We start from the raw sequence: 18,999 nt of genomic DNA, 5'->3' as shown, positions 1-18,999 counted from the left end.
AAAACCAACAATCTGGTTGGGTGCTTTGGGATACCTACTCCTGAGAAGGATTTTATTTATTGCTTTCATAAACTGTAGCTTAGTACATTTTATGCATTTCATACCTTTTCTTTTTCATCTGCTTAAAGATGTAAAGATATAACTATAGTTGAAGCTGGCCTGTTCTTTAAATTAGATGGTGGCCTGTCTTAAGAAATCAGAAAATTTCATTATTACTCATTTGCGCAAGCCAACAGGTATCAAAGAAAGTAATGTATATGTAAAGCACAATTCCTGTTTCAAACGAGGGTCATATTTAAGTTCAGCACAAACAAAATTTCCTGGTGCTTTTAGCTTGGAGCATGTTCTTGTAGGAATAACAGACACGGCCCACTGCTGCCTTATTCACAAATCAGTCTTATGCGGAGGTCAGAAATTTGCTGGGGCTGCATATGTGAAATGGTAATTATCTTGTTTTCTTCTCTTTGTTTCTTCGAGAAGGTAATGTTAATTCCCAGGACACAAGTCTTAAGGGAAATCATAAAATAAAAAGCAGACAAGCCTAAAGAGACTAAAAGAGACTTCAAAATGCAGAGGAAGCTTTCAGTATCATAAAGCAGTGGTGTATGGTCGGATTACAGAATTTTGCTCTCCAGTATGGCTTAAAATGACAGGAATATCATGGCGTTCATTATTTAATCTCAATAAAACAATTTGCTGTAGTCACAAAATAATGCAGAAATATAAGAATAGTTGCCATAGTGAATTCCAACAAATTAGTTTGCCTATGTGTGAATGCTGCATTATTAGGATACTGGATAATACTGTAACATAAGAAAGTCTGCTTCATCGTGTTTTGATCCTGATGAATGAAAGCTTATAAATCGGGTTCTTTACAGTTTAAAGGGTACATTCAATTTTGAAAGATTTCTACCAGTGAACTGTATTTTTTGTTCATTTCATCCAATGAAATGCTAAGAACTGTAGGTGATATGTATACTATGTAAGAGCAAACAGTTGCATTATTGCTAATGGGGGGGCATGTAAAGACCTTGTATTTTGGGTCTCATTGCATTACAGTCCAAGGTAGCGTGGTGTAGTATTCACTTGCTGTTACAAGATGTTTAGAGTTGGGTATGCTTAGTGGGAAGAGTTTGAGAGTGGGTGAGAAGTATCCATCTATGGTTTTACCAGGAATATAGAGGCACTTTACCCACAATAATGTTTAACCAATAGCGCATTATTTAAACAATAAAGGGCAGGTAGCATACTGAAAAGTCCAATTCAAGTAAGCTAAGGAGGCTATCTTTGTAATGTGACAGCTACTTAACTGACTATGTATCAGGACCATGATAGGCTCCCTACAAGGCCAGTCATTGTCTATCCCCCAATAGCATCCTCCAGCATCTCCTTAATCACTTGGGATTGCTTCTCAATTGCTTGGCTCTTGGCTAACTGAGCATGATTAGGTCTCACTAACTCTAGCAGCAAATGAAGAGATGTCATTGTTGGTTTCCATAGAAACTCTGCTCTAGCTGTGCTCTCTGCTGGAGGAACATGTTTTTTTCTTCTAACCTCCTCTCCTGAGCTCAGCAAAACCATTACAGGGCTCAATCCATTACAGGGTCTGCAATCTTCATTGCATATGTGCTGTTTGCAGATATTAAATGTTAGTGATGAGCAAATCTGTCCCGTTTCACTTTGTCCAAAAATTTGTGAATCTGTGAAAAGATTTGCGAAATAGTGAAAAATCAGTAAAAATGTTGCGCATCACAAAAAATTGTAGCGTACATATTTTTTTTACACGCACGTCAAAAAAATTGCGAACGCAACAATTTTTTGACACACATCATTTTTCTTTTTTTTTTTTGACGCAGGCGACAATTTTGTGTCACTCTGTGAATTTTTACACATCGAATTTTGTCACCTATTTCATGAAATTCGCCGCCACGGCTAGTAAATGTTACCGAAGATGTGTAAAGGGGAAAATGGCCACTGCGCTCTTTCCTTTTTCAACTTTGTTTTTATTTTCACGCACACGTGGTGTTTTTCCTATTTTGTTCTACACTCTTTCTTGAAATTTTTACGTTTTGTTTTGTAATTACACTCCCACTACATGACATCACCTTGTATTTGGCGCCACTGTCGGGTTTATCAGGGGGGGTTTGTCACATCTGCACTTTGAGAAAGGCTGCTTAGACAGCCAAAACGTCAGTCTTTTGTTCAAATAAATATTTGTTTTTTTGCACCTTAAGACCTGCAAGTTCTTTCTGATATATATATATATGTATATCTAGTACCATTGTTGGTATGCAGAAAGCCAAATATACCTTATCTTCAAGTTTATGATTATATGTAAGCCTCAATGTTTATTAAAAAGAAGCTAGAGAAGTTCTAGACGATCCAATACAGGGCATATCTTCTATATATCTTTGGCTGTTTCAATAAATGGCTCCTTGTTTCCTAACCTTAATTTTTACTAGAGTTTCCAAAATCATCTGTGTATTCATGCCCCGGAATTCAAGGCTGAAATGCCACTACTGCACTGCTAGCATGTAACTCTTACACTGATCAGTCATGAACCACTAATCATTCACAACATGTGCCAGTGATCTGACACAACAGGGGCCACTGCTTAGTCAAAGTGAAAACACATAAAAAATATGAGAAATAGGATTATGTGTACGGAAATGTTTTGGTGCACCCTATATGTTAATATTTCATAATGATTATATTATGTTGACTTTAATATGATCTGATTTCTAGACTGTCTAGTATTTTACAATAAAGAAGGTAAAGCAAACTATTGAGAAAAAATGTCTGCGTGGAGGAGTAAATATGTCAGATATTTAACAGAAACCCAACTAAGTGTAATGTTCAGAAAATACTGCTGCTGCTTTAATCTAAGTCAAGGAAGGGTTTTGGAAGGACATCTAATTAGAGGATTCAGGTCCCCACAGACCTGCAATGTATTGCTATGTTTTCAGTTATGCTCACTGCTTGCATAAGCCACAAATGATTTAAGGAATGCTTACCAGTTCAGCATCTTGTTGACTGATCTCTTACAGATATGGTATAGTTGCTAGTTCTGCCAGAGCTTGATTAATCACTTGGGGCCGTTCCCATACACCTTGCAATTGCTGTAGAATGCTGGCACACTGCAGCTTCTCTATCATACCTAAACAGGAAGAGCAGCCATAATAAATGTGGTTTAGGAAAAAACACAACAATAGCGACCAAATATCAAAAATCATATAGGGCTAAGATGTGAATTTATAAAATGAATGTAGCAAAAATAAAGCAGGGTCAAAGAGGTCAGTGGTACCCAACATCATGGAGTATAATGCATGTGAAAGTATCACTTTTATGGTTTTGGCATGCAACATTATTCCAGCTCTTTTGTCACCCAGGCAATTAATATTTCTGATGCTCGATGACCTAACACTTGAGATCACTCCCTATTAATGTAGATGACAAATGCATAGACCTGTGGGTGCACTCTCTGTCTATTCGCCAGAGGTTTAGAATCATACTGTGTGCCATAGCTTTAGAGGTTCTAGGCTCAGAAATCCGTCACCAAAACCATTATAGGCACTTAACTTGTTGACAGCTACCAGAAAAATCCTAGGACTGTAATGACCAAAAATCAGAGTTATCCATTATTATTTTTTTATTTTACCCATCAAGCCAAAATGAGGATCCAAAGAAAAGTGAGAGGAAGCTATGGGCTCTCTGATGAAGATCTGCTGGCAAGTAAACAAAAGAGTCTTTGTCATATCAATTTATCTTAATTACCCAATGGATTTAGTTCTACTGGCCCCAGGATTCCTATATCCTATGTGAACTAATGGACAGGCAGAAAGGTCAAAACTGGCCAGATTACTCAAGCAAATCTGTTCATTTGGTTTGTAACTGCACTGTGACCTTCTAATCTGACTGCTGATTGGTCAGTGTGTTACATGGCAAGGGAAAACTGTGTATCTATTTGTGTAATGCCATGTTATTTTGCAGTCTGCATGAGGATAATCTGCACATTAATTATAGTGATCCTGTGATACGACACATTTAACAAATACTGTACAGTATTTTTCCGTATTTTTAATGTTATTACAAATAATCTGGAAAAATTCTCCACATATTGAACTGTAGCATGCAAACCCAAAGCCAATGCCAGGAGGGAAAATCTTTTACAACAGAAACGCGCATTGTAAATTATTGCTGGTGAATAAATTGCATAATTTGATTAGTTAAGTGCTCATACTTGATAGCATGTGGCCTTGACTGCAGGTGTAATTATTTGTCCTGAGGTAAAGACAGATAGAAGCATCCCTCAAGGTAAAGCCTGAAGCCAAGAGGCAATAACACAGTGTCATTAAAATTGACATTACCATATGAAAAAGGGGTTTTAAGCATGCTGATGCTGATTTCTATTACAGCCCTAGCCGTTAACACTGTGCATATCACAGATATTCAGATAAAGATATATGTTCCGGAGCAAGTTTTTCTTGCAGCAGTTTATAGCAATATACAGAGAAATGAGTACACACGGTTAACACAGTTAATAACAAAAAGTAATTTAAACAAGATTTAAACAACACATTTTATTATTGTTTGACTGGGATTTTAAAAATTGCTGATTTAATTTATTCATTGTATGCTCAGACAATGAATTCAATCAGCTAAACCCCAAAACCTATGTAAATTTGATCTGATCACTTTGCAATGTACTATATGTATTCTTGTATCTCTCTTTTGTTAACAATTATTTTTTTTTATTAAGCAACTGGAGTGTTACAGACATTTGAATGAACAATTGTTATCAAGTTGCTTAATTAACATTAAATACAACAGTAAGAAGCAGTAAGGTCAGTAAGAAGCAGTTGTATATGGTGTTTTTTTTGGCCTGGTAATTAGATAGAAAATCGTTATAAGAGGTAGTTATTTTTGCTACAGTATATGACTCTTTCCAAACTATTTCAGAGACAAAGGAACACTAATCAAGGCATTAAGAACCCTAGTCATAGTTCCTAATATAACTGATCCATTAGCATGACTACAAGGAATTTATCTTCTTCCTGCAAGTTACTTTTTTAAATTATGAAATATTACTGCTCTTCTCATCATTAGACATTTTATGGCATATATGAAAACTCTTTATTTTGATGTCAGCTATGACATGTTAGAAGGGGGTATCCCTTCTAGTTTCTGGTTCTCTAATCTATAAAAGGTAGATAGAACAAGCGGTTATAGTCACAGGAAAATAACACTATGGGGGACATTTACTAATCCATGAACGCTCCGAGCATATTTTCGGCAAATTTTCTGTACCTTGCGCAACTTTTCCGTACCTTGCGACAAAATCGTATTGTCGCGCCGAGCACTAAAGTTTCGGATTCATTCAAGCTTCGTTATCGTGACTTTCCTTGGGCCAGGTTGGAGCTGCAGAGTGCCATTGAGCCCTATGGGAGACTTTCCTTGGGCCAGGTTGGAGCTGCAGAGTGCCATTGATTCCTATGGGAGACTTACCTTGGGCCAGGTTGGAGCTACAGAGTGCCATTGAGCCCTATGGGAGACTTTCCTTGGGCCGGGTTGGAGCTGCAGAGTGCCATTGAGCCCTATGGGAGACTTACCTTGGGCCAGGTTGGAGCTGCAGAGTGCCATTGAGCCCTATGGGAGACTTTCCTTGGGCCAGGTTGGAGCTGCAGAGTGCCATTGAGCCCTATGGGAGACTTTCCTTGGGCCAGGTTGGAGCTGCAGAGTGCCATTAAGTCCTATGGGAGGCTTCCAAAATCATGCACAGAAGGATCAAAGTCAGAAAGGTTTACCTGCTGTTTACAATTGTTTGGTACGATTATCGTGACTAATTCAATTTTTTCGTAAGCATTTTCGTGATATTTGCGATCTTCATAAATCGTATCCAATCAGAATTTTTCCCATTCGGGATTCAAACTCGTGATTTCATGAATGAAGCCCTTAAAGGAATAATTTGAAAAACCAAAAATTGTTTTGAATTGTGTAGGGGATTTATCCTAATATTTAGAACGTCAATCAGTTGCACCGATCTGTTTATGGAAATTCTCTTTTGGTTTCATATAAAGTCTGCACCGTGGTGAAGATCCTGGCAAAGGAGATAACTGGAGTTATTCAGGTATACTGATGCTACAGTGAACAATTTGGATGAATGCATATTTAGATTTATGGCACTCTGTTAGTCTAGCATGCAGATCTGGAGAAGACTAAGGGGCGTATTTATTATGCTGTGTAAAACTAATTCGCCGAAAAAACGGAGTAAAAAGCTGTGTAAAATAAATGGAAAAGATCGCCGTCTGAACACCGGATATTACGCCGTTATTTTCCATAAGTTCAGGTGGAAGAAAAAACACGTAAAATATTACGCCGGTTTAACGCCGTTTTTACACGGCATAATAAATATGCCCCTATGTGAATTTGTTGATCCTTTTACATAGTAGTAGCTGCTCATATGGCTAGCCACCACATTTTTAATCATGCTGAACATTTATAAGCACAGACTAAGACAAATGGCTGATAAAATGATCAATTTCTTAAAATCTTTAGGGGTTTCAAGATTGAAAAGACACATGACAGATGTTTAGAATAACATAACTGGGACCAATGAATCAGTAGAGAAACTTGAAATATAAAGACCCATATGGATTTTAGGCTTTCTTTGCTAAGATATATATAAACACTCCTAAAACTCAATTGCTGGAATTTTACAACTACATATTTGGAAACAGAAATCCAATTATATGAAGAGAACTGTTCAAGCTCACAAATAACATTGGTACTAAAACCAGCTATGAATGCCAAGCCCTGTGGAAATTACCATTGTTCTTGATCAATACTTACATACCAAAAAAGCTTTATACAAAACTATAAAAATATATAGGGCATTGGTTTCATAAAGTTCAAAATGACAGGGGCTATTTATTCTTGCTAGGTGGAGGTGCTGAGCATGGTATTGGGAGCAACTTGTGTCCATAATCATGTGTTCCCAAAGAACAACAATATTCAAAGCAACATAGAGCTACCTTGCTAAATAGGTAGCTGAATTTATTAACCTTTTTAGTGCCATAGGACGTAGATTCTACGTCCTAGGCACTAAAGGACCAAAGTGCCATAGAACGTAGAATCTACGTCCTATGGCACTTTCGGGTTTACAAGCGCTGCGCTCGCTTTTAAAGCAGCGCAGCGCTTGTAAAGCCTGCACAACCCCCTAGGCAACGAGCAAGTAAGTTCATACTCACCGATCCGGTCGCCCAGCCGCACCGATCCGGTCCCTTAGCCAATGACAGCAGTGGACACGCATTGATGACGTGTCCACTGCTGTCCCTTTAAATGTCGCCGCCCCCGCGTCGCCTCTTCACTCCTGCTGTGCACGTGTGACTGCTGGAGCCCCCCTGCTGCCTTCCTGCTGCCTTCCTGCTGGATTGGTCGCCCTGATTGCCTGCCTGCATTGTGTGAGCTGAACTACAACTCTCTAACCACTGTTTATTTTGCTTATTTTATCTCAACTGTCTAAAAATTTTTTTTTTTTTTTTTTCCATTTCTTCTTCTATCTTTGTCATTATTACACTTTTACACACATACACACTTATTTACAACTTTCCAAAGCACACACAGACACTTACACACACACTTACACTTAGAAAAAAAAAAAAAAAAAAAAAACTTTCTTTCTTTTCTTTTCTTTCTTTCTTTGCTTTCTTTGGCAGTCTTTTTTTTTACTAAAACTTTATTTCTGATCTTGCTCTATAATTATCTGATTTATTTGGTTGCATTTTAGTGTTTTTTTTGGCATTTTCATAATTGATTTCTGTTTTTATTGCACTGTAACTTTTGTATTGCTATTGGGTGCTGAATTTGCAGTGACGTTGGTGGATCCAGGGCTCTGGCCACCGATTTCATTGCAATTATTGTTCTTCTGTTGGTTTAGGTGGTTTTATTCGGTTTTACTGATTTTATGGTGTTTTATCCTTGCATTGTTCTTTATTGTGTGTTTAGTGCCCCAAAAAAGGTTGCTTTTGCAGTGACATTGGTGGATCCAGGGCTCTGACCACCGATTTCATTGCAATTATTGTTCTTCTGTTGGTTTAGGTGGTTTTATTCGGTTTTACTGATTTTATGGTGTTTTATCTTTGCATTGTTCTTTATTGTGTGTTTAGTGCCCCAAAAAAGGTTGCTTTTGCAGTGACATTGGTGGATCCAGGGCTCTGACCACCGATTTCATTGCAATTATTGTTCTTCTGTTGGTTTAGGTGGTTTTATTCGGTTTTACTGATTTTATGGTGTTTTATCTTTGCATTGTTCTTTATTGTGTGTTTAGTGCCCCAAAAAAGGTTGCTTTTGCAGTGACATTGGTGGATCCAGGGCTCTGACCACCAATTTCATTGCAATTATTGTTCTTCTGTTGGTTTAGGTGGTTTTATTGGGTTTTACTGATTTTATGGTGTTTTATCTTTGCATTGTTCTTTATTGTGTGTTTAGTGCCCCAAAAAAGGTTGCTTTTGCAGTGACATTAGTGGATCCAGGGCTCTGACCACTGATTTCATTGCAATTATTGTTCTTTGATTGCTTTTAGTGGTTTTATTCCATTTGATTTCAGTTGTTCTAGAAAGGTCCAGAGGTGCTAAGTTCAGATTGTTCTGGTAGTTTCTATTGCCAAAGGTTAACTCCTGGTCATCTCTTGCTGGCTTGAGTTTATCAAAAGGTTACAGTGAGTTTTTTTTTTCTAGCTTCTCCTATTACAAGTGTTCTCCTATTACATTATTACATCATTACAAGTGTTGTCTTGCTTTTTTTTTTTTTTTTTTTGCTTGCTTGTTTTGACTTTGCCTGCTGATTGCTAGATTTGTAGTTGTCTGTATATTTCTGGCACAATGGCCAAACGGTTTTACAGCACAGAGGAAGCTGCTAGGTATTGCATGGACTCCAGCTCAGAAGAATTTAGCGATTCTGGGTCTGAGTATGTTCCATCTGACCACTCTACTGAGGAATCAGAGATAGAGGATAGTGACACGGTTAGCGCAGAGTTTAGTAGTGGTGGCACGCTTACTGCTGAAGAGGCAGAGGCTAGTGGTAGTGCCCAAGATGTACCCATGGATGTAGAAGAGGGTGAGGGTAGCACTGATGCAGCAGTTGGAGAGCCTGCGTGGGGGCCTCCCTGTAATTATGTCCCTGAAATTCCCCCTTTCACTGCAGTCCCTGGCCTCAGTGTGGACACCACTAATTTTGAAATTATAGATTTTTTTAATCTCTATATTACAGAGGCCATCCTACAGGACATGGTCCGTTACACAAATTTGTATGCTGAGCAGTATCTTGCCAGCAACCCTTTACCGGGTTTTTCAAGAGCCCAGGCATGGTATCCCACAAATATAAACGAAATAAAAAGATTCCTGGCTCTTACATTGGCAATGGGACTCGTAGAACGTAATTCTTTAGCTTCCTACTGGGATACCAATACAGTCCTTTCCATCCCTCTTTTTTCAGCCGTTATGGCAAGAAACCGTTATCAAATTTTATTGCGGTTTCTTCACTTTAACGACAACACAACGGCTGTTGCCCCTAATGAGCCCGGTTATGACAGGCTTTATAAATTGAGGCCCCTTATAGATAGCCTGTCTCAGCGCTTCGCAGAGGTTTACACCCCCTCCCAAAATGTCTGTGTAGATGAGTCCCTTTTGCTCTTCAAAGGGCGCCTAAAATTTCGCCAATATATCCCTAGTAAGCGTTCTCGCTATGGGATTAAATTTTACAAACTCTGTGAAAGCAGCACGGGCTACACTAGTTATTTCATGCTGTATGAGGGAAAGGACACTAATTTGGACCCCCCCGGTTGTCCCACTGACTTGACTACCAGTGGTAAAATTGTTTGGGAGCTCATAACTCCACTGCTGGGCCGAGGTTACCACTTATACGTGGATAACTTTTACACAGGCATCCCTTTATTTAGAGCCCTAAATTCTTTGGACACCCCAGCCTGCGGCACAGTCCACCGTAACCGCAAAGGACTGCCCAGGGAATTGCTGGATAAGAAACTGAAGCGTGGAGAAGTACATGCTCTAAGAAGCAATGAGCTCTTGGCCATAAAATATTCAGACACCAAAGTTGTTCTTATGCTTACTACTATCCACGATGAGACCATGATTGTCCAACACAGAAGTGGCGGTAGGCCCTCAAAAACAAAGCCCCTGTGTAGTAAAGAATATAGTAAGCATATGGGTGGTGTTGATAAATCCGACCAAATACAACATTATTATAATGCCACCCGAAAAACCAGGGCCTGGTACAAAAAAGCAGCAATTTATATGATCCAAATGGCCCTTTATAATTCTTATGTCGTTTACAAGGCGGCAGTACCAGGCCCCAGATTGTCTTATTATAATTATTTGCTGCAGTTGCTCCCTGCCTTGTTGTTTGGTGATGTAGAGGAGGTTCCTGACATGCCAGGTAATGACAATGTTGCCCGAATGGTGGGTAAGCATTTTATAGCACAAATTCCACCAACACCTAATAAAAGATATGCCCAGAGAAAATGTAAGGTTTGCCGTTCCAAGGGTGTTAGGCGAGATGTCCGGTATTATTGTCCCAAGTGTCCTAGCAAGCCTGCTTTGTGTTTCCACCCATGTTTTGAAGTGTACCATACTGTGGTACACTATGAGAGGACTTGAATTTTGTGTTTTTATAGGTAGGTTATGGTTCTCTGGGTTTGTTGGTGGAATAAGGATTTAGCATATCAGAATAGTGGACTTGGCATGTTCTAGGTTTTTATGCACAAGGTTGCAGGCCTCCAAACTTAGCTGTGCTGGCAAAGTGACGCTGTTTTTTATTTATTGAGTTTATCTATTCTGGCAGGTCCGTACTTTACTTATAACTAGGTTATAGATATATGTGATGAAAAGTTTGGTAAGGTGTGTCATATTATTGGCAAAAGTTTTTTTTTTTTTAGTAAAGTAGGGTTTTATGGTATGTGATTTTGTTTTTTGCACAGGTTGTCAGAAAAACAGTGTGTGCTTGTAGCTTGTGGTTGTTTAGACTTGTTCTTGGGCATTCAGATTTTTGTGTTTGAGCTATGGTTATTCAGGCTAGTTGCAGTGTTTCTTTGGTTATGGGGTAGGACTTGTATTGTGCTGTTGGTATAGCGAACTGAGGTGCTGGGTGACTGACAGGGCGCATGATAAAACTTGTGGTGTGTGATGAATCAATGAGATGTTTTTATCTCTAAAGCTGATGCCACAAGTCCTTTTACTGGCACCTCAAAAGCATGCCTGTCAGCGCAGTTATCTGTGCATAGTTTTGTATTATATACTTTGTATTTCTGGGCAGCATTTAACTACTGTAAGTGTAGGCCTTAAGTTTTTTGCAAAGGTTCTTGAGCACAGGATGACAGATACATTACGGTTTTTTGTGCTTGTAGTACAAATTGAATATCTACTGTATGTTCTGGTTAGGTTACACAAGTTGCAGTGGCTCTCTAAATATAAAAACTTTGCGTAATACTGGTGTGCCACTGGTGACTGCTGCACGGCACGTAATGGTGCACATAATTTTATCTCTGATGCTAATGCCCCAAGCTTTATTGTTGGCACCTTTAGTGCAACTTCTAAGGACACTTGCATCATTTATGGGCCAAATTACTATGGATTTTTTTGGCAAATATCCTTCTAAATGTGGTGCAGATTTTGTCATTTCTAAAGTAGTGTAGGAAGAAGCAAAAAACTGGTATCATAACACCACAGGAAAGATGGAACTCAAATCAAAGATGCTCCGCTAAACTGAAATAGGTGAGTAAAGTACAATTTAGGGGTTTATTTGGGGGGGGGGGGGTTAAAGTTAAAAAACTGCAAGGGGTGCATAGAGTGCAGCCCCAATATTATGCATTTTCAGGTTTGGCGGCCATGTACTTATGTGCAACCAGACATATGGGGTGTAATTTTATTCAGGGTAACTTGCTAATTGATACTGAGCAAGTTTTTTGATAGTTGCCATTGAGATTTTGGGGAGAAATCTAACTTTATATTTTTTTTCAGACTAAAGTCCAGCTTGTATAGGGAACTGCATCCACAATTTTGCCTGTAGAAAACCAAGAATGGTGTTTCTAAATAGCTGAAGTTGTCTATTTCAATGTATAGTTTATATGGGTTTTTTCACAGGTAAGGGGCAATTTTGTCTGAAAAACTTTGAGATGTGCACATAAATTGCAGCCCCATTATTATGCATTGCCCCTGTTTTGGGGCATTTGGTGGCTGCATCTTTATGTGCACCCATACATATGGCATATCGTTTTATTCAGGGGAACTTGCAGATTGATGTTTAGTAAGTTTTTGGTAGTTGCCATGGAGATTTTGGGGAGAAATCTAGGTTTGTATCTGGTTTTTCCTTGATTTCTGACCAAAGCGCTGACTTCTGCAAGGGACCACGGCCACAATTTTCCATGTAGAAAGAGGAGAGTGGTGTCTCTGAATAGCTGAAGTTGTCTATTTTTAATCAATGTATAGTTTATATGGGTTTTTTCACAGGTAAGGGGCAATTTTGTCTGAAAAACTTTGAGATGTGCACATAAATTGCAGCCCCATTGTAATGCATTGCCCCTGTTTTGGGGCATTTGGTGGCCACGTCTTTATGTGCACCCATACATATGGGGTATCGTTTTATTCAGGGGAACTTGCAGATTGATGTTTAGTAAGTTTTTGGTAGTTGCCATGGAGATTTTGGGGAGAAATCTAGGTTTGTATCTGTTTTTTTCTTGATTTCTGACCAAAGCGCTGACTTCTGCAAGGGACTGCGGCCACAATTTTCCATGTAGAAAGAGGAGAGTGGTGTTTCTGAATAGCTGAAGGTGTGCACTTTTCAGAAATATATAGTTTGTGGGGGTTATTTTACAGGTAGGGGGGGTTAACACTGAAAAACTGCAGGAAGTGCACATAGAGTGCAGCCCCCAAAATTTCAACTGAAATTGCCCTTATGCATTGCCCCTGTTTTGGGGCATTTGGTGGCCACGTCTTTATGTGCACCCATACATATGGGGTATCGTTTTATTCAGGGGAACTTGCAGATTGATGTTTAGTAAGTTTTTGGTAGTTGCCATGGAGATTTTGGGGAGAAATCTAGGTTTGTATCTGTTTTTTTCTTGATTTCTGACCAAAGCGCTGACTTCTGCAAGGGACTGCGGCCACAATTTTCCATGTAGAAAGAGGAGAGTGGTGTTTCTGAATAGCTGAAGGTGTGCACTTTTCAGAAATATATAGTTTGTGGGGGTTATTTTACAGGTAGGGGGGGTTAACACTGAAAAACTGCAGGAAGTGCACATAGAGTGCAGCCCCCAAAATTTCAACTGAAATTGCCCTTATGCATTGCCCCTGTTTTGGGGCATTTGGTGGCCACGTCTTTATGTGCACCCATACATATGGGGTATCGTTTTATTCAGGGGAACTTGCAGATTGATGTTTAGTAAGTTTTTAGTAGTTGCCATGGAGATTTTGGGGAGAAATCTAGGTTTGTATCTGTTTTTTTCTTGATTTCTGACCAAAGTGCTGACTTCTGCAAGGGACTGCGGCCACAATTTTCCATGTAGAAAGAGGAGAGTGGCGTCTCTGAATAGCTGAAGGTGTGCACTTTTCAGAAATATATAGTTTGTGGGGGTTATTTTACAGGTAGGGGGGGTTAACACTGAAAAACTGCAGGAAGTGCACATAGAGCGCAGCCCCCAAAATTTCAACTGAAATTGCCCTTATGCATTGCCCCTGTTTTGGGGCATTTGGTGGCCACGTCTTTATGTGCACCCATACATATGGGGTATCGTTTTATTCAGGGGAACTTGCAGATTGATGTTTAGTAAGTTTTTAGTAGTTGCCATGGAGATTTTGGGGAGAAATCTAGGTTTGTATCTGTTTTTTTCTTGATTTCTGACCAAAGTGCTGACTTCTGCAAGGGACTGCGGCCACAATTTTCCATGTAGAAAGAGGAGAGTGGCGTCTCTGAATAGCTGAAGGTGTGCACTTTTCAGAAATATATAGTTTGTGGGGGTTATTTTACAGGTAGGGGGGGGTTAACACTGAAAAACTGCAGGAAGTGCACATAGAGCGCAGCCCCCAAAATTTCAACTGAAATTGCCCTTATGCATTGCCCCTGTTTTGGGGCATTTGGTGGCCACGTCTTTATGTGCACCCATACATATGGGGTATCGTTTTATTCAGGGGAACTTGCAGATTGATGTTTAGTAAGTTTTTAGTAGTTGCCATGGAGATTTTGGGGAGAAATCTAGGTTTGTATCTGTTTTTTTCTTGATTTCTGACCAAAGTGCTGACTTCTGCAAGGGACTGCGGCCACAATTTTCCATGTAGAAAGAGGAGAGTGGTGTCTCTGAATAGCTGAAGGTGTGCACTTTTCAGAAATATATAGTTTGTGGGGGTTATTTTACAGGTAGGGGGGGGTTAACACTGAAAAACTGCAGGAAGTGCACATAGAGCGCAGCCCCCAAAATTTCAACTGAAATTGCCCTTATGCATTGCCCCTGTTTTGGGGCATTTGGTGGCCACGACTTTATGTGCACCCATACATATGGGGTATCGTTTTATTCAGGGGAACTTGCAGATTGATGTTTAGTAAGTTTTTAGTAGTTGCCATGGAGATTTTGGGGAGAAATCTAGGTTTGTATCTGTTTTTTTCTTGATTTCTGACCAAAGCGCTGACTTCTGCAAAGGACTGCGGCCACAATTTTCCATGTAGAAAGAGGAGAGTGGTGTTTCTGAATAGCTGAAGGTGTGCACTTTTCAGAAATATATAGTTTGTGGGGGTTATTTTACAGGTAGGGGGGGTTAACACTGAAAAACTGCAGGAAGTGCACATAGAGTGCAGCCCCCAAAATTTCAACTGAAATTGCCCTTATGCATTGCCCCTGTTTTGGGGCATTTGGTGGCCACGTCTTTATGTGCACCCATACATATGGGGTATCGTTTTATTCAGGGGAACTTGCAGATTGATGTTTAGTAAGTTTTTAGTAGTTGCCATGGAGATTTTGGGGAGAAATCTAGGTTTGTATCTGTTTTTTTCTTGATTTCTGACCAAAGCGCTGACTTCTGCAAGGGACTGCGGCCACAATTTTCCATGTAGAAAGAGGAGAGTGGTGTCTCTGAATAGCTGAAGGTGTGCACTTTTCAGAAATATATAGATTGTGGGGGTTATTTCACAGGTAGGGGGGGTTAACACTGAAAAACTGCAGGAAGTGCACATAGAGCGCAGCCCCCAAAATTTCAACTGAAATTGCCCTTATGCATTGCCCCTGTTTTGGGGCATTTGGTGGCCACGTCTTTATGTGCACCCATACATATGGGGTATCGTTTTATTCAGGGGAACTTGCAGATTGATGTTTAGTAAGTTTTAGTAGTTGCCATGGAGATTTTGGGGAGAAATCTAGGTTTGTATCTGTTTTTTTCTTGATTTCTGACCAAAGCGCTGACTTCTGCAAGGGACTGCGGCCACAATTTTCCATGTAGAAAGAGGAGAGTGGCGTCTCTGAATAGCTGAAGGTGTGCACTTTTCAGACATATATAGTTTGTGGGGGTTATTTCACAAGTAGGGGGGGTTAACACTGAAAAACTGCAGGTAGTGCACATGGAGCACAGCACCCACATTTTTAGCTGTAATTGCCCTTGTGCATTGCCCCTGCTTTGGAGTGTTTGATGCCCATGTCTTTATGTGCACCCATACATATGGGGCATCATTTTATTCAGGAGAAGTTTGTCTTTCAAATTTGCCTTTGTTAGAAAATTTTTATGAGATTTTTTTTTGTCAAATCCACATTTGATCATGCGTCCAAGTTTACGTTTTAGAAAAAAAAAAAAAATGTCAAAAAAAGTTCCAAATTTCACAATGCACTGACAAAAGGTATTTGGCTTTTGAGTGAAAACTACATTGCACCTGGAAACCTGAAGGTCTGTAGTTTCTAAAGATACCAAACATGAGGGGATATTCTAGATTTACATATAAGTTATGCTGCATCAACTGTTACAAGCGCTTTTCCGCTTTGTTCTGGTGTGATATTGTACTAAGTATTGCTTTAGTTTGGGGGTTACTTCTGGACAGGAACTGTGGGGTACCACCACATATTTGGTATCGTTGGACTTGGGAGTATCAGGGCTTTTACAAACAACAAAAAAAAGTGTGTAAAATTAACTTTTCTATGGAAAAAAAACTCAAAATATACAGAAATTTTTCATAATTTTATTTTTTTTTTACATATTTCACCCAAAATACACATCATATCTCCAGAAAAATTATAAAATTTGGTATGTATGTCGAAGCCCAATTAGTGACGAAAAAAACGATATATAATTTCCCTAGTTTCATGGAGGTTTTCCTACCAAAAAACATTTTTAAAGTGAATGAGTACAAAATGCTTAAAAAACGTCTGGCACTGGGGGGAACTGAAATGACGAATTCGGCTGGCACTTAAAGGGTTAAAACATTGATATGGCTATTGCTGAAAATATTAAAACATAAACAGCAGTTAATATTCATCATTATTTGTAATTCTCTTTCACTTGTTTAGATTCTTCTAATATTTATTAGGCCATACATGACTAATCCTACAGGTTTAACCTTCCCAAAGCTGAAGACCTAGAGGTACATAGTTAGCTACTGTCTATTCCTGAAATGACAGGTGACTCTCCCCCATCTTGTTGCTGATGTATTGTGAGCAATCATTTTAAAGCCTAAAGAAAATCATCTCCCCTGCTTATGATTGTGCAGTGCAGTAAATAAAAATCTAGAAACAATGGAATATCTTCTCAATATTTTTTGTATGCCCAAAAACAAGGACATGATTTATAGCCTTGGTATGCTGCCTAAGAGCCTACTACCTCTAGGTATGTGAAAATGCCAAAACTACCATGAGGGGGCAGGCCAGGCAACCAAACACAATATAAATATGCACTATAGATATGCTGATATTTTGTAGAAAGCAAGGACAAGGGCAAGGTAAGAATGTTCTGACACAGGGGGGCGTGGCTGACCACGGAACTGTATGGCAGCAGGATAAGTGAGCTCCGCACAGACTGAGACACTAAGCCGACAAATCTGCACTTAACATGGGGAAAACTCATAAAAACAAACCGGAGAGAGAGAGGCAAGCGGTGGAGAAATCATTACCACCAGAAAAAGTGATGGCACCGATATTTAAACATTCCAAAGCTGACCGCGACGCTAACAAAATGGCGCCGGCAGCAGACACAGACGAGTGCATGCAGGCACAACAAGCCCAGGACTCCTCAGACCCAGAAAGCGACAACGAACTCCCGCTTCAAACTTACCTGAAAGCGCTTCCAACGAAGGAGGACATCAAAAATCTGCTACGGGAATCGACTGAAAGTCTACGAGCTGAACTGCAAGAAATAAAAACGGACCTTTCAAACATGGCGGAAAGAACCTTCGCATTAGAACAAAAACAAGGTACTGTACTCCGCAATCAAAAGAAACTATGGGGCATAATTCACACTCAAAAATCCCAGCTAGATGAAGCTAACCGTCACATAGACGATATTGAGAATAGAAGCAGGAGAAACAACATACGGGTCAGAGGGGTCCCTGAGACTATCACTAAAGAGGAAATCCATACAGCCTTATTACAAATATTTAATAGCTTACTGGGAAGAGAAGCAAACACAGAAATTAAAATTGATCGTGAACACAGGGTTATTAAACCCAGGAATGCTCCCCCAGAGGCACCACGCGATATACTGTGCTGTATACATGATTTCCAGACCAAGGAAGAAATCCTTAATAAAGCGAGAATGGCAACAAAAATAAACTTTGATGACCAAAAAATCTCTCTGTTCCAAGACTTATCCAGATATACATTAACCAAAAGGAAGCAACTAAAACCTTTACTAGACTTACTAAAAGCTAACAATGTGCAATATCGTTGGGGATTCCCGTTTTGCTTAATAACAACCAAAAATGGCCAGCAAATCACCCTCAGAACACCTAGAGACACTAAAGAGTTCTTCAGCAAACTACAACTAGAGGAAATCCCCCTACCAGGATGGATAGAAGAGGAAGAAGACCTCACTCAAATCGATGTAGATACTGACAACGAATGGAGGGAAATGCCTCTGCAAAGACGCACACCAAGAACCCCGAAACATAGACTCCTTAAGGACTATAACCTAAAAGCAACACCCAAAAGAACAAAAGACTGACCAAGTTAAGCACTAAAGGCAACAACAAATAAAGGGTATCGATATATCACTCTTAAACCCATGTTAAAATGTTGCATTGTTATACCATGTTAGGTATTAACATTCTTTATTTACAATAGTCGGCAGTCTCAAGAAATGTGCTGATTAATGATGTTAAGTGAAGCACTAGCCACCCGTTCCGCTAGGCCATCACTAACCCCCCCAGATATCATAGATATCACAGTAGACCATATAGCTCTTACTAGGTGGGGTGAACTACAAACCCCCACATTACAAAGAGCGGTTTCAAATAAAGTATTCCAGCCAAACGGCAAATCATTGTACATAAGTTATATCCCCAGTTCTATAAGTTTAAGACTTTTCTTACTATGCATCATTTTGCTAAGGGAAATACCAGAACCACTGTTATATTTTCTTATGTCTATGGTAACTGATATGTTTAAGCTACATGTTTTAAAAAATTATAATGTCAACTAACGCAATATGTTCTCTTATATCTTATAACGTCAATGGGTTAAATGAACCGGTCAAAAGATCACAGGTCTTGCGTGAATGCAATAGGCTGGGAGCAAAAATAGTCTTTATACAAGAAACACATTTCAAGGCAGGTAACCAACCTCATATCACACCAAAAGTCTACACACGAATGTTCACTAGCAATAACCCGGAAAAAAAATCATTAGGGGTCATGATTTTGATACATAAAGATGTACCCTTTACTCATACAGAAACGCTAAAAGACAAAAATGGCCGATACTTATTTGTAAAGGGTAAATTAGCCAACACTTCAGTCACACTA

Source organism: Xenopus tropicalis, chromosome 5 (genome assembly GCF_000004195.4).
Source record: "Xenopus tropicalis strain Nigerian chromosome 5, UCB_Xtro_10.0, whole genome shotgun sequence".
Taxonomy (NCBI): domain Eukaryota; kingdom Metazoa; phylum Chordata; class Amphibia; order Anura; family Pipidae; genus Xenopus; species Xenopus tropicalis.
This window is presented reverse-complemented; position numbering follows the sequence as displayed.